Source organism: Mus pahari, chromosome 4, assembly GCF_900095145.1.
Source record: "Mus pahari chromosome 4, PAHARI_EIJ_v1.1, whole genome shotgun sequence".
In the NCBI taxonomy this organism is placed as follows: Eukaryota; Metazoa; Chordata; class Mammalia; order Rodentia; family Muridae; genus Mus; species Mus pahari.
Window position 1 is genome coordinate 21,846,011 of NC_034593.1, and position 14,057 is coordinate 21,860,067.

The window sequence follows — 14,057 nt, forward strand, 5'->3', positions numbered from 1 at the left end:
GCTGAGGATGCTGAGTGCTGAGGATGCTGAGGTGCTGAGGATGATGAGGATGATGAGGTGCTGAGGATACTGAGTGCTGAGGATGCTGAGTGCTGTGGATGCTGAGGTGCTGAGGATGCTAAGTGCTGAATATGGCAGCAGCCAGCAATGGCTTGTGTTCTTTGAAGAAGGAAATGCAAGCAGCAAAGCTGTCTGCTCCTGGTTTGGTTTGGTTTGGTTTGGTTTGGTTTGGTTTGGTTTGGTTTGGTTTGGTTACAAAGAATCTTTGCAACTTACACATGATACAATTTTGGAACTGTTAATTCACAGTTTTGTACATCTTCAAGAGTGACAGGTAGTTTCCCTTTAAGAACAGGTGATACAATTTAAAAAAAAAAAAAAAACTGAAGCTGCTCTAATTTGCTTTCATTTGCTGTGACCATAACATTCTAACCAAAAGCAGTCTGAGGATGGAAGGCTTATTTGGCTTACATGGGCAGGTCACAATATATCACTGAGGAAGCCAAGGCAGGAGCAAGAAGCAGATACCTGAGAGGAACGCTACATGCAAGCTTGCTTGGTCAACCATCTTTCTTTTTTTTAAATTTATTTATTATTATTTTCTTTATTTACATTTCAAATATTATCCCAAAAGTTCCCTATACCNCCCCCCCGCCCCTGCTCCCCTACCCACCCACTCCTACTACTTGGCCCTGGCCTTCCCCTGTGCTGGGTCATAGAAAGTTTACAAGACCTAGGGGCCTCTCTTCCCAATGATGGCCAATTAGGCCATCTTCTGCTACATATGCAGCTAGAGACTCGAGCGCAGGGGGTACTGGTTAGTTCATATTGTTGTTCCACCTACAGGGTTGCAGCCCCCTTCAGCTCCTTGGGTACTTTCACTAGCTCCTCCATTGGGGGCCCTGTGTTCCATCCAATAGCTGACTGTGAGCATCCACTTCTGTATTTGCCAGGCACTGGCATAGCCTCACAAGAGACAGCTATATCAGGGGCCTGTAAGCAAAATCTTGCTGACATGTGCAATAGTGTCTGGGTTCAGTGAGTGCTTTAACTTGCAGAGCCATCGTTCTAGTCCTTTCATTACTTCTTGTTCAGGAAGAGAGCTTCTAGTTCTAGGTGACTTGTTGTTCAGGACAATCTGCATATCTGTGTATATCTGTATGTGTACTGAGTATGAAATACTATAACCCGTAAGTGTTATTTAGAGTATCGAGTAGTTAAAGAAAAACCCAAAGATAGATGAATTAATTTAATGATGTTACTTTGAATCATTAAATCGAAAATGTTATAGTTTCAACATGCAATCTATGTAAAGGTATTACACATATTTTCCAGACTCGTTTTGTTCTACATCTCTCAGTTGGGCTTAAATGTTACATTTATAGCCAAGCTCAACTTGAAGCTTGTATTAGCTCCTTTTATCATGGCTGTGACCAAATCCTGTGTAGAAACAGCTTAAAGGAGGAAGGTTTTATTTTAGAGGAGAGTTTTAGAGGATTCCTGGCTGCTTGAACCCCTGGCATTGGGAGTATGTGGCTGAGGAAAGCTATTCACTCTATGGCTGATCAGGGATAAAGACTGAGACATGAAGCAGCCAGGGAGGGCATCACCAAAGGCCTAGCCCTCGAGAGCCCCATCCTCCAGCTCAGCCCCACCTCTTGAGTCTCTGAAATCCCTGAAGCAGCACCACCATCTGGAGAGCCAATGCTAGGCATGTGAGGTGCTCGAACACAGCAAACGTGAAGTTTCACGTGAGGGCTTGCTCTGTATTTAGCATCTGTTAATGTCAGAGTGAAAAGGTGATTTTTCCAGCCAAGCATGGTGGCTTCTCTCTAATCGCACAGCATGATGGAAGCAAAAGCAGAAGATTCATTGACAGTGTGAGGCCAGACTGACTTCAGTCCTGCATTCCAGATCAGTGGCTGCTTCTCACTGATGTACTGAGACTCTGTATTAGAAAAAATGGTTTCCAGACCCAAAGCTATTTACAGTTTGCTCAAAATAAAATGATCCATCTTGAAATTTAGATTTTCAAAGGTAAATAAGAACTTAAAGTTTAGATGAGCATGATGGCCTTGCCTGTAATCCTGACATGACAGAGACCGAGGCAGGAGGATCAGGAGTCCAAGGTCAGCCTTTGCTATATAGCAAGTTCAAGGTCTGCTTGTCCTATGTGAGGCACTTTCTGAAACAAAACAAAACAAACACCCACAAACCAAAACTAAAACACAAAACACAAACCCAAAGCATATTAGTCAAGGTTCTCTTGAGCAGTGGTATTCAACAAGTGTTAGCCTTTAATACACAGTTCCTTATGTTATGGTGACCCCAACATTTTGTTGCTACTCCATAACTGTAATTTTGCTACTGCTATGAATCATAATGTAAATATTCTGTTTTCTCATGGCCTTAGGCAACCCCTGTGAAAAGGCCATTTGACCCCCAAAGGGGTCACAACCCACAGGTTGAGAATCACTGCTCTAGACAAACATAAATATAGAAATAGTGTCTGTCTGTCTGTCTGTCTGTCTATCTAAAAGAGATTTATTGTAACAGCTTATAGGCTGTGGTCCATCTAGTACTATGATGACTGTCTACTAGTGGAAGGTCCAAGAATCAATAGTTGTTCAGTCCAGGAAGCCAGGTGTCTCAGATGATCTTTAATATATGCCAGCATCCCAAAGAAGTAAGCTCTAATGCTAGTGAAGGAGTGGACTTGCTATCAAGGTCAAGTGCAAGGATGTAAACAGAGAACTGGCTTTCTGCTTCTGTGTTCTTTATAGAGACGGATACAAGAAGGTGTGGACCAGATTAGAGGAGAGCCTTCCCTCTTCAAAGATCCAAACTAGAAGTGGATCTCCCCATTTGAAATTATTTAAGTAAAAATTCATCACAGGTGTGCTCAGACATTTTGGGGTTTTAGTTCATTCTAGATATAGTCAAGTTGACAACCAAGAAAAGCCATTACAAGAAGCAACCACAAAAGCAAAACAAAAATTGATATTGAAACTTAAAATGTAGTTCTTGCTTACATGGTTCTTTATATTGCACAGAGATTGAGCTCCCAGGTTCATTTCTCAATGATTCCAGGATACAGCCAATGTTACTTGGGAGCCACGAGACAAAGACCAGCACTGTGATATCCCATAGAAAGAAACAGTCTACTCATTCCTAACTGGGGAGGGAAGTTACACAGTGGAAGGGTGTAAACTTGGGTCATGTTACTTTCAGATAGAAGGAAGTTACTACACATTCTGGGCCTCAAGAGAAAAAGAGGAAGAGGATCAAGAAGAGGAGGAGGAACAGGGACAGCAGGAGCAAGGGTGGCAGTGGGATGGGGAATGGAGATAATGCTTCCAGAATGGCTTCATGGTGAGCTTCTATTAAGTTGTCAAAAAATGTAAGGTATAATTGAATATCTTCAGTGTTTACAGCAATACACTTTATTATTGCGTTTGTTCCTCAGTAAAATGACCAGGGAGATCTAGGGTCCAATCCAAGTCTTCCCATTCAAGCCCACTTTGTTTTCCATGTTTTCATCACCACCACCAGCAGCTGCCTTGAACCGAGTGGCGTCCCTGGGATGTGAGCAGCTTTAGCCTTAGGCTTTATACTTGATGGGACTAAGCCCCTGGCCCCTGCTTCAATAGTGCAGGTTCACAAACAGCTATTGATATCTAAACACCCACGGAAAAGTCTTAGAGAAAAAGATGGAGAGAGGGCTAGAGAGATGGTTAAGAGCACTTGTTGCTCCTTCAGAGGATCTGGGTCCGATTTCCGGCACCAGCATGGTATCCTACAACTGTTTGTAACTCCAGTTTCAGTGGGTCTGTTACCTCCTCTGAACCTCCATGTACACCAAGCATATATGTGATGCATAGACATATATAAGGGCACCCTTCAAGACACACAAAATATAATAAATAACTATTTTAAAAAATGTTTCAGTATATTAGCATCTAGAACTGAGGTCTCTGGTTCCTTGAAAAATATACACATCACAACTGCCCCAAACATATTTTTAAAATAAAAGGCACAATCTTATTAATGCAGATTGTTTGTACATTGTCTTGGGATCAATGTAAGATCACAGCAAAAGCACATATCCGAGAATCAATCCTCATATTCTCCTACTGTTTATCATATAATGCACTTGAGGAATGACTCTGAGCTCTGATTATCTTAGGCAGTCTTAGTATTTCTGGGTTTTATCCATTGAGCCCTAAGAAGAATTTGTTTATAACTTTTGGGAAGCTCTTTGGATCCGCTTTATGGTTTTCTTTTCCTTTGATGGCTTGTCAAAATTATGTGTCTGCCTCCAGGTGTCACTTTGTTCCATCTTGACAGTCTGCTACCTGTCAAGGATGCACAATTGTTCTTTGTACCCATGTCCACAAGCCCTAGGAACTGCTGAGTGGATCAGGCAATGAGTGAAATATTGGATTGAACTTATACTCTATCTTACCTCTCCATGAATCAAGCCCCAGTAAATCAAGGCTTTGCTCTGCCAGTGGTCTTTCAACTTTCAATATGTTTTGATTTAAGGGTACTGGTTTGTGGTCATCTCATATTTCATGAGATGATATCCTGTGAGTATGGGGAAGATCTAAGGCAAATAATCAGATGAAAAAGATATATAAAATACAAGCTAGAGAATCAAGAAGCAAGCAAGGGAGGACCCAAACACTGAACTGCCCTTTACAAGTGTTGAGATCACTAAAACTGCTATACTGCTTAATGTCTCCTCCAGTGACACTCTGGACTGACTGTCTGTGCCTGAGATTCTTGGTGAACATAGTCATAAAAGTATGTCTCACAAAATTCTACAGGAAAGACTTCCTTTCATTGCCTGTTTGTGAGATAGACATTTTCTCTGGTGCCAGAATTAATATACAGTTTTCCTCTCAAACAGGGAAAGAAAAGCTGAACTAAATTAGTTGTTTCTCTGCAGAATGATACTAAGATTTATCTTTAAAAGATGATTGTTTATCAGTGAACAGACCATATGACACTAAGGAAATGAAAATAAAATTGGCCACAGTTACCTCACAAGAGGTTTTCTTCATACCTTATTGGACTTCTCTTCAGTCTTTTATACACGTATTTTACAATCTAGTTTTAATTATGCTATATCTGGATTTGAGTCCTACTTTTTACATTGTAAATTTTACTACATTACTAGGTTAAGCATTGAATAGACTGCCATAAATCATTTAGTATATTTACGTATACTGGGAGATTTTTTCTGTGTTTGTATTATCTTTCAACACCCCCCCCCCAAAAAAAAACCACATTTGAGCTTTTATACTTCAGCATATACTTGGTAATTTCTTTCGTATAAGTTCTTAGATTTCAGTTCTGTCAGAAGCATGCAGGAGTGTCTACCATGACAGTATGTTTAAAGCAGACATACCATCCTATAGCTATGAAGCTACAAATAGCCTTCGCAGCAGCCACCCAGGACTACTGGGCCTCTACCGTGCAGATTGCATGATCCTGACATAGTGACACCACTCAGTTGACATCGGTTCTACTGCTTGAAGTTTTGAGTAACCTTTTGTCACAGTTTTCAGCTGTCAAACTGATGCCAGCCTAGAGTCACTTTGGGAAGAGGGCACCTCAACAGAAGAGTTGCCTCCACCGAATTCTCTCAATTACTGATTGATGTAGGAGGGCTGAGCGTGTGCCATCCATAGGTCTTGATGTATAAGAAAGGTGGTTGACCAAGCACAAAAGAAGTCACTAGATATGCACTCACTGATAAGCGGATATTAGCCCATAATAGAATACCCAAGATACATTTTGCAAAACACAAGAAAACCAAGAAGGATGACCATCGTGTGGATACTTCATTCCTCCTTAGAATAAGGAACAAAATACCCATGAAAGGATATAGATACAGAGACAAAATTTAGAGCTAAGATGAAAGGATGGACTATCCAGAGACTACCCCATCTGGGAATCCATCCCATCATCAGCCACCAAACCCAGATACTAATGCACATGCCAGCAAGATTCTGCTGAAGGGACCCTGATATAGTGGCCTCTTGTGAGGCTATGCCAGTGCCTGGCAAACACAGAAGTGGAGGCTCACAGTCAGCTATTGGATGGAACACAGGGCCCCCAATGGAGGAGCTAGAGAAAGTACCCAAGGAGCTGAAGGGGACTGCAACCCTATAGGTGGAACAACAATATGAACTAACCAGTACCCCCAGAGCTTGTATCTCTAGTTGCATATGTAGCAGGGGATGGTCTCGTCGATCATCAATGGGAGGAGAGGCCCTTGGTCTTGCAAAGAGTATATGCCCCAGTACAGGGAAATGCCAGGGCCAGGAAGCGGGAGTGGTAGGTTGGGGAGCAGGGTGAGGGGAGGGTATAGGGGACTTTCGGAGAGGAAACTGGGAAAGTGGATAGCATTTGAAATGTAAATGAAGAAAATATCTAATAAAAAAAAAAGAGCACTCACTGAACAAACATAAGGAGGACACAAGTTCAAATTTTCAGTACCTCTGTAAAATCCTGGGTGTGCCCTCAGCATAGGGTGCAGGGAATCCAATACAAGAGGGTTGCTGGGGCTTGATGGCCACCAGCCTAGCTCCAGGTTCAACAAGAGACCCTGGGTGAAGAGCAGGAGAACAAAGTTCCCAGAGTTAACTTCTGGCCTCTGGAGTATGCACAGGTCCATGCACCCACACACATGAAGGCATGGGCCTCATACATGTAAAAGACATACACACTCAAAGGAATAAAAAAAGAGGGGTTGAAAAAAAAAAAGGTATTCATGTTAGGTTGGCTGGAAATTTCCATGGCCTTCAAGGAACAAGAGTAAATCTACCTTCCCAGACAACTGGGCATAAAAACTGTCCCACCTAACTGTGCCACTTATTCCCTTTCATATTTGTCCTAGTTTATAAGGTATCGATAAAAAGGTAGGTGGTCAGTCATGGTGGTGCATACTCTCCCATACCCATGTGCAGAGCTGTGGGTGTTGGGGAAATAGGGGAGTGGGAGAGTGCCCGCTTCCTGCCAGAGTTCCAGTGCTCTGGGCAGTTGGAGACAGGAGGACTGAGCACACTTTCCACGTGGCCCAGGTGGGCATCTGGCTGTGTGAAGCCACTGACTCCACACGGTGGGTGATGGGCAAGAGACAGCCTCAGGTACCAGGTTCTCAGTCTCCAGCATCCCACACTGGATACAGTGGAGGAGCTGAGAACAGAATAGGGGCCCCGGGGCGGCACTCGGCCCTGGGGGGAAAGGAAAACAGGGCAGGCTGAGAGGCAGGCACTGGGTGGTTTCCACGCCTGCAAGAGTCCTTAATCCAGTCCATGGCTGCAGCTCAGGAAGGCCTTCTGGCAGGAGGTTAGACTCCTTAGGAGAAAGCCTATCCAATCGTTCAAGCGCTGTGGGCCTTCATGATCAGAGACAGTCTATGTTTGGTTTTAGAGCTTTATTGTAGAAAGGCAGGGGGAAAGAGAGAAGGTAGAAAGAGAAACAGAGCAGCCATGGCCACATGGTGGGGGGAGGGAAAGAGAAAAAGAGAGCTAGAGAGTAGGAAAGGTGAAAGCTTAAGAGAGCAAGGAGGGGTCAAACAGTCCCTCTTATAGTGGGCTTGGCTGTCTTGCTGTTGCTAGGAAACTGTGGGGAGGAGTCTATCCAGAATGCCAGACACTTGGGACATTTTCTATGTGACTGATAGCCACACACCTCTCCTGTGAGGGCTGTGGGGGTGGTAACATCGACAGGAGCCAGGATTCCAGGAGACATGATCTGTCCCATGGAGGTAGAAATTACCACCCACTGGGTCCCACTGGGTCCCACTGGGGTTCCAGACCTCAGATCGACTGGAGACTGGGCTGTCTGTGTGTAGCCCGTTGTCCCACACTCAAGAGATTTAAAACTCCCAGCACTAAGAGGCAGACGCAGGTGGATCTCTGTGAGGTCAAGGCCACCCTGGTCTACAAGCAAGTTCCAAACCAGTCAGGACTACACAGAGAGACTCTGTCTCCAAAAAACAGAAGGGAAAAGGAAGAGAAGAGAGAGGGAATGGAGGGAGGGCGGGGCAGGTCTTGAGTCCACTGAATCCAGTACTCATCCATACACTCAGCACATCTCACTGTAGACATGAAAAAGGCCGAGACATCCTTTATGTCTTCTTGATCTGACTAGGGCAAGCCTTTCTAGCCTCAGAACTACAGAATCTGCCCTGGTTTGAGACGGTACCAACAAAAAGCCCCACTGTGTGTAACAGGACCTTGTGGGACTACATGGGAAAAGGGATCTTAGGGAAGATTAAAGTTCCTGCTAGCATGACAGGAGACAAAGAGCACTGGGGTTTGTGACTGGAGTAGTTAGCTTTAGCACTCAACTTGACACAGCCCAGAGAAATCTGACAGACACTCCGTTGGGGGGATTTCCCATTCAGACTGGCCTATGGCATGTGTGTGATCAATTGTCGCCATTGTGAACTGGTGTCCACTGTGGGCACTGACATCCTTAGGCAGATGATCAAGGCTGTAACAGAAAGGTGAGTGAGCAAGCATCAGAAGGCAAGCCAGGGAGCATCACCCCTTCATGGTCTGACTTCCCTCAGTGATGGAGAGACAAAGTATAGACTGAAATAAAACCTTCCCTAAGCAAGCTGTTCTCAGCCATGGCGTTCATCACAGTGACGGAAAAGCAAACGAGAACTGTGGTTTTATTGTGAGGATGATGCACGTGTCCTCCTCATGGGAGAAGCTGTGGATACAGTGGGTGTATCTGTAACTAATGTTGGTCTCTTGAGTCACATTACCCTATAAAAACATAAGTGGTAGCAAATACGTGTCTGTGCTAATGCACAATAAAGACTCCATTAAATCCGGAATATGGCTGAAACAAAATGCTTGTTATGTATGTACTCCAGGGACAGAAAACTCCCTTGCCAGTTGACATACTGATGGGAAAAAATTACCTCAATACAATCCTAATTAAATAAGAACATTTAACTGTGTGACAAACCCACAGAACACAAGGACAATTGTGTGAAATTATATAAAATGAATTGGCTTTCTTGCGATGTAACCTGGACCTCAGTCATGATAAGGGAACTCATGTGCATGCTAAGGGGCTGAAACCAATCACTTATCAGAATTTCCTGCACCGTGTGACACCAAGTAAAGACTCTTTTCAATATAAATGTGACAGCGACTCTTGATTGACAACCTGTCTGGCAACCTGCCTCATTTAAAGTCACCTAGGAGACACATCTCTGAGTTTGCCTGTGAGAGGGTTTCCAGAAATGTGTAAATGAGGTAAGACGTGCTACCCTGACTGTAGACAGCAGTATCCTAGCACCACTCAGGTCAGACACTGACTACAAATAGAAAAGCCAGCTCAGCACAAACATTAAACACTGTCTGCTCCCTGGCAGAGGATAAATGTGACCAGCTAAGTTCTGCTTCTGCTATCATGATCCTACCTCAGGGTGGACACTACCTTCCAACCAAAATCCTAAATAAATCCTTCTTAAGTTGGTCTTATGCAGTACTATGTCACAGCAACAAGAAAAGTGACCATGACACAGAGCATGCCCCGTCTGGCACAGAAGTGTGAAGGATAGTCCCTGTCTCGAAGAGTTAGCACTGTCACCAACAGTGCTTCTCACGGTGCACCTCATTAGTGGCAAGGAAGAAGGATCCCTGGCACTCAGGTGGAGGTATGAGTTCAGGAGAACCTGAGAGGGATGTTCAGAAAAAAGATACAGGGGGACAAAAAGACACAAGGCTCGTCCATTGCATTTGGGATATGCTAACCCCTGCCATTTCCCAAATGTGGGGAACTTGACTGAATAATTTGTAATAATGGGGGAGCATGAAAAAAACTGAGCTGCTATGAAGTGACTTCATAGAAAGTTACATCTTTTAAAACCAAAGTGGAGCTGGAGAGATGGCTCAGCAGTGAAGAGCTCTTGTGTTCTTGCAGAGAACTCAAGTTCAGTTCCCCACCATCATGGTAGCAGCTCATGAATGCCTGTAACTCTGGCTCCAAAGGATCCAATGTCCCTCTTCTAGCCTCCTGTGTCACATTCACACGCACACACACACACACACACACACACACACACACACACACACAAATAAAATAAATGTTAAAAGGATTTTCAGTCCATTTTCTTTTCATTTCCCTTTCTCACAAGCATTAACATAGGAAGACCACTGTCTGGCATGTATGAAGACCTCTGATCCAAATCACCCCCCTCTTGGTATTTGGGGTACACTTGAGCCGGTAGAGTGCTTGCTGAGCAAACATAGAGCCAGGGTTCTAACCCCAGAGCTGAATTGACAAGACATGGACACTACATGATAAACAAGTGCACAGGCCGGCTTAGAATATGAGGCCTTACCAACAGATTGGGAAAGGATTTTTACCAATCCTAAATCTGATAGAGGACTAATATCCAATATATACAAAGAGCTCAGGAAGCTGGACCCGAGAAATTCAAATAACCCCATTAAAAAATGGGGTACAGAGCTAAACAAAGAATTCTCAACTGAGGAATACTGAATGGCTGAGAAACACCTGAAAAAATATTCAACATCCTTAATCATCAGGGAAATGCAAATCAAAACAACCCTGAGATACCATCTCACTCCAGTCAGAATGGCTAAGATTAAAAATAAAGGTGACAGCAGATGCTGGCAAGATGTGGAGAAAGAGAAACACTTCTCCATTGCTGATGGGATTGCAAGCTTGTACAACCACTCTGGAAATCAGTCTGGCAGTTCCTCAGAAAATTGGACATAGTACTACCGGAGGACCTAGCAATACCTCTTCTGGGCATATACCCAGAAGATCTTCCAACTGGCAATAAGGACACATGCTCCACTATATTCATAGCAGCCTTATTTATAATAGCCAGAAGCTGGAAAGAACCCAAATGTCCCTCAATAGAGGAATGGATACAGAAACTGTGGTACATTTACACAATGGAGTACTACTCAGCTATTAAAAACAATGAATTTATGAAATTCTTGGGCAAATGGATGTATCTGGAGGATATCATCCTTAGTGAGGTAACCCAATCACAAAAGAACTCACTAGATATGCACTCACTGATAAGTGGATATTAGTCCAGAAACTTAGAATACCCAAGATACAATTTGCAAAACACAAGAAAACCAAGAAGGAAGACCATCGTGTGGATAATTCATTCCTCCTTAGAATAGGGAACAAAATAGCCATGAAAGGATATAGATACAGAGACAAAATTTAGAGCTAAGATGAAAGGATGGACTATCCAGAGACTACCCCACCCGGGGATCCATCCCATCATCAGCCACCAAACCCAGACACTATTGCACATGCCAGCAAGATTCTGCTGAAGGGACCCTGATATAGTGGCCTCTTGTGAGGCTATGCCAGTGCCTGGCAAACACAGTAGTGGATGCTCACAGTCAGCTATTGGATGGAACACAGGGCCCCCAATGGAGGAGCTAGAGAAAGTACCCAAGGAGCTAAAGGGGACTGCAACCCTATAGGTGGAACAACAATATGAACTAACCAGTACCCTCTGAGCTCGTGTCTCCAGCTGCATATGTAGCAGAAGATGGCCTAGTCGGCCATCATTGGGAAGAGAGGTCTTGCAAACTTTATATGACCCAGTACAGGGGAATGCCAGGGCCAAGAAGTGGGAGTGGATGGGTAGGGGAGCAAGGGTGGGGGGAGGGTATAGGGAACTTTCGGGATAGCATTTGAAATGTAAATAAAGAAAATATCTCATTAAAAATAAGAATATAAGGCCTTGTCTCAAAAATAGAAAAGTAAAAATAAATAAATTTAAACTAAATATGTTCAAGTTTTACAAGAATTCGAAGTAGAACTTTTTTTTAAAAAAATAAAAAATGAAGACTTTTACCTTTTGCATTTCAAAGAAATAATCTTTTTCAAGTCAGATATACCCACTCTCCTCCTTGGATACTCACTGCCATTATCATAGTTCAGGCTTTCTGCATTGACTAGCATTCCTACTATTTACATTGCTCTTGTGTCCATCAGAGCTACAATAAATTACGATAGACAGAGCATCATAAGCAATAAATGAGTCTCTTAGGTTCTAAAGGATAGAGAGTCCACAGGAAGGCACCAGCAGATCCAGTGACTGTGACACTCCCAGGTCCTGGCTCCAGGCAGAGGCTTCTTGCTCTGTCCTTGCCTGGACAGCAGAGGCAGGGAACAAGCTCTTTGTGCGTCTTCTCTGAAGGGCGCTAGTCCCATCGTTAGGGATCTAAGCTCATGACCTAATTGCCTCCAAAGGCCCCACTCCTAACGCTACCCACCAGAGGTCCATGTTTCAGCACATGCAGCTTGACTCACAATTGTGTGTTCAAGCAAGCTCATTCTACAGGTTTTTCTTCTTACTTTGATCCCTGCTCCACTCCAGAATGAGAGCAACCTTTCATAACCTGTCGCTGTACTGCTTCCCCAGGGGCAGTGCTCTCCGTATGCAGTATAGGCTGTGCTTTCCCAGGGGCAGTGCTCCCCTTATGCAAAATAGGCTGTGCTTCCCCAGGGGCAGTGCTCCCCCTATGCAGTATAGGCTGTGCTTTCCCAGGGGCAGTGCTCCCCCTCTGCAGTATAGGCTGTGCTTCCCCAGGGGCAGTGCTCCCCTTATGCAAAATAGGCTGTGCTTCCCCAGGGGCAGTGCTCTCCTTATGCAGTATAGGCTGTGCTTTCCCAGGGGCAGTGCTCTCCTTATGCAGTATAGGCTGTGCTTCCCCAGGGGCAGTGCTCTCCTTATGCAGTATAGGCTGTGCTTCCCCAGGGGCAGTGCTCCCCCTCTGCAGTATAGGCTGTGCTTTCCCAGGGGCAGTGCTCCCCTTCAGTAGTATAGGCTGTGCTTTCCCAGGGGCAGTGCTCCCCATTCTGCAGTATAGGTTAGTCCTCCAGGAAGACTTCAAGACCCAACCCCTCTGAACTTCCCACCCCATCACCTAAGACGCCCTGCTCCAAGCATTGTCGTCTCAGTGGTGCCGGATACTATATTTGACCATCTGTCCAAAATCCCATCCCTTCTCTACTGTTTAACATCCCAGCTTAAACTGTCTCATTCTTTAAAACCTTTATCTACTCATTTCTCCTCACCTCCTGAGTTCAGGCAAATAAGCCATGCTTTTCTCTCTCCATACCAATAGCATGTCTCTATTATGTACGAGAAAGAATCGTATGCACAGCATTTGGGGAGCTGTTTTTGGAGCTGGAGACTGAACCCAAGGTCATGTACATGCTAAGCAAGTGCTTCACACACAGCTATAATACATATTTTTTTCCAACTATACTATAGATTTTCAGAGAGCAGAGAATTTTTCTTTTAAATCCTCAAGGGCCCTCCACATTTTCTACAATAAAATGAACTTTCCAAAATAGTTTATAGACAAGAATAAAAGTGGGGGAAACGGGGAAGAAGGAAAGCGTAAGCTTTTGACACATTTTCTAGAAATGAGTCTGTAGGTGTGTCACCCCTCTGCATGCCACTCTCTCCATTTGCAGAATAGAATAAGAATGTCAGATCTTCCTCATACAGGACTGTCCTCACAAACGTGAGTTAAAAGAATGACCACAAAATCCTAATTCTGAGTCAAGCCCAAGATCATTTCTGTTAAAAAAAAAAATATGTATTTTTAGAAAAAGAAAACTGGAAAATTTCCCTAAAATTTTTATTCAAAAAGCATTTATATTGAATAATGGTAGGGTGGATGATAAAACATGCTACAGTCCTAACTCTCCCCTCTTTACTGATGAGTTCAGCCACATCAAAATGCAATAAAGGGGATATGAGATTCCTGAGAATCATTCAAATGTGCATCAGTCATTTTCCTTCCACAAAATGAACATTTCTATTAAAATAGTACTACATGAAAATGAAATTTTAATGTGTAGCAAGATTCTCTGAAATCATGAGACCAACTAGTAAAAGGCAGACTTGATACTAGTTTTGGTTTTGCAGACCTGAAATGAGACAATGAAAAACTAAAATCAAAATAAAATCTTTTCCACAAGTGTAGAGTTTGAGTGTATGTTAC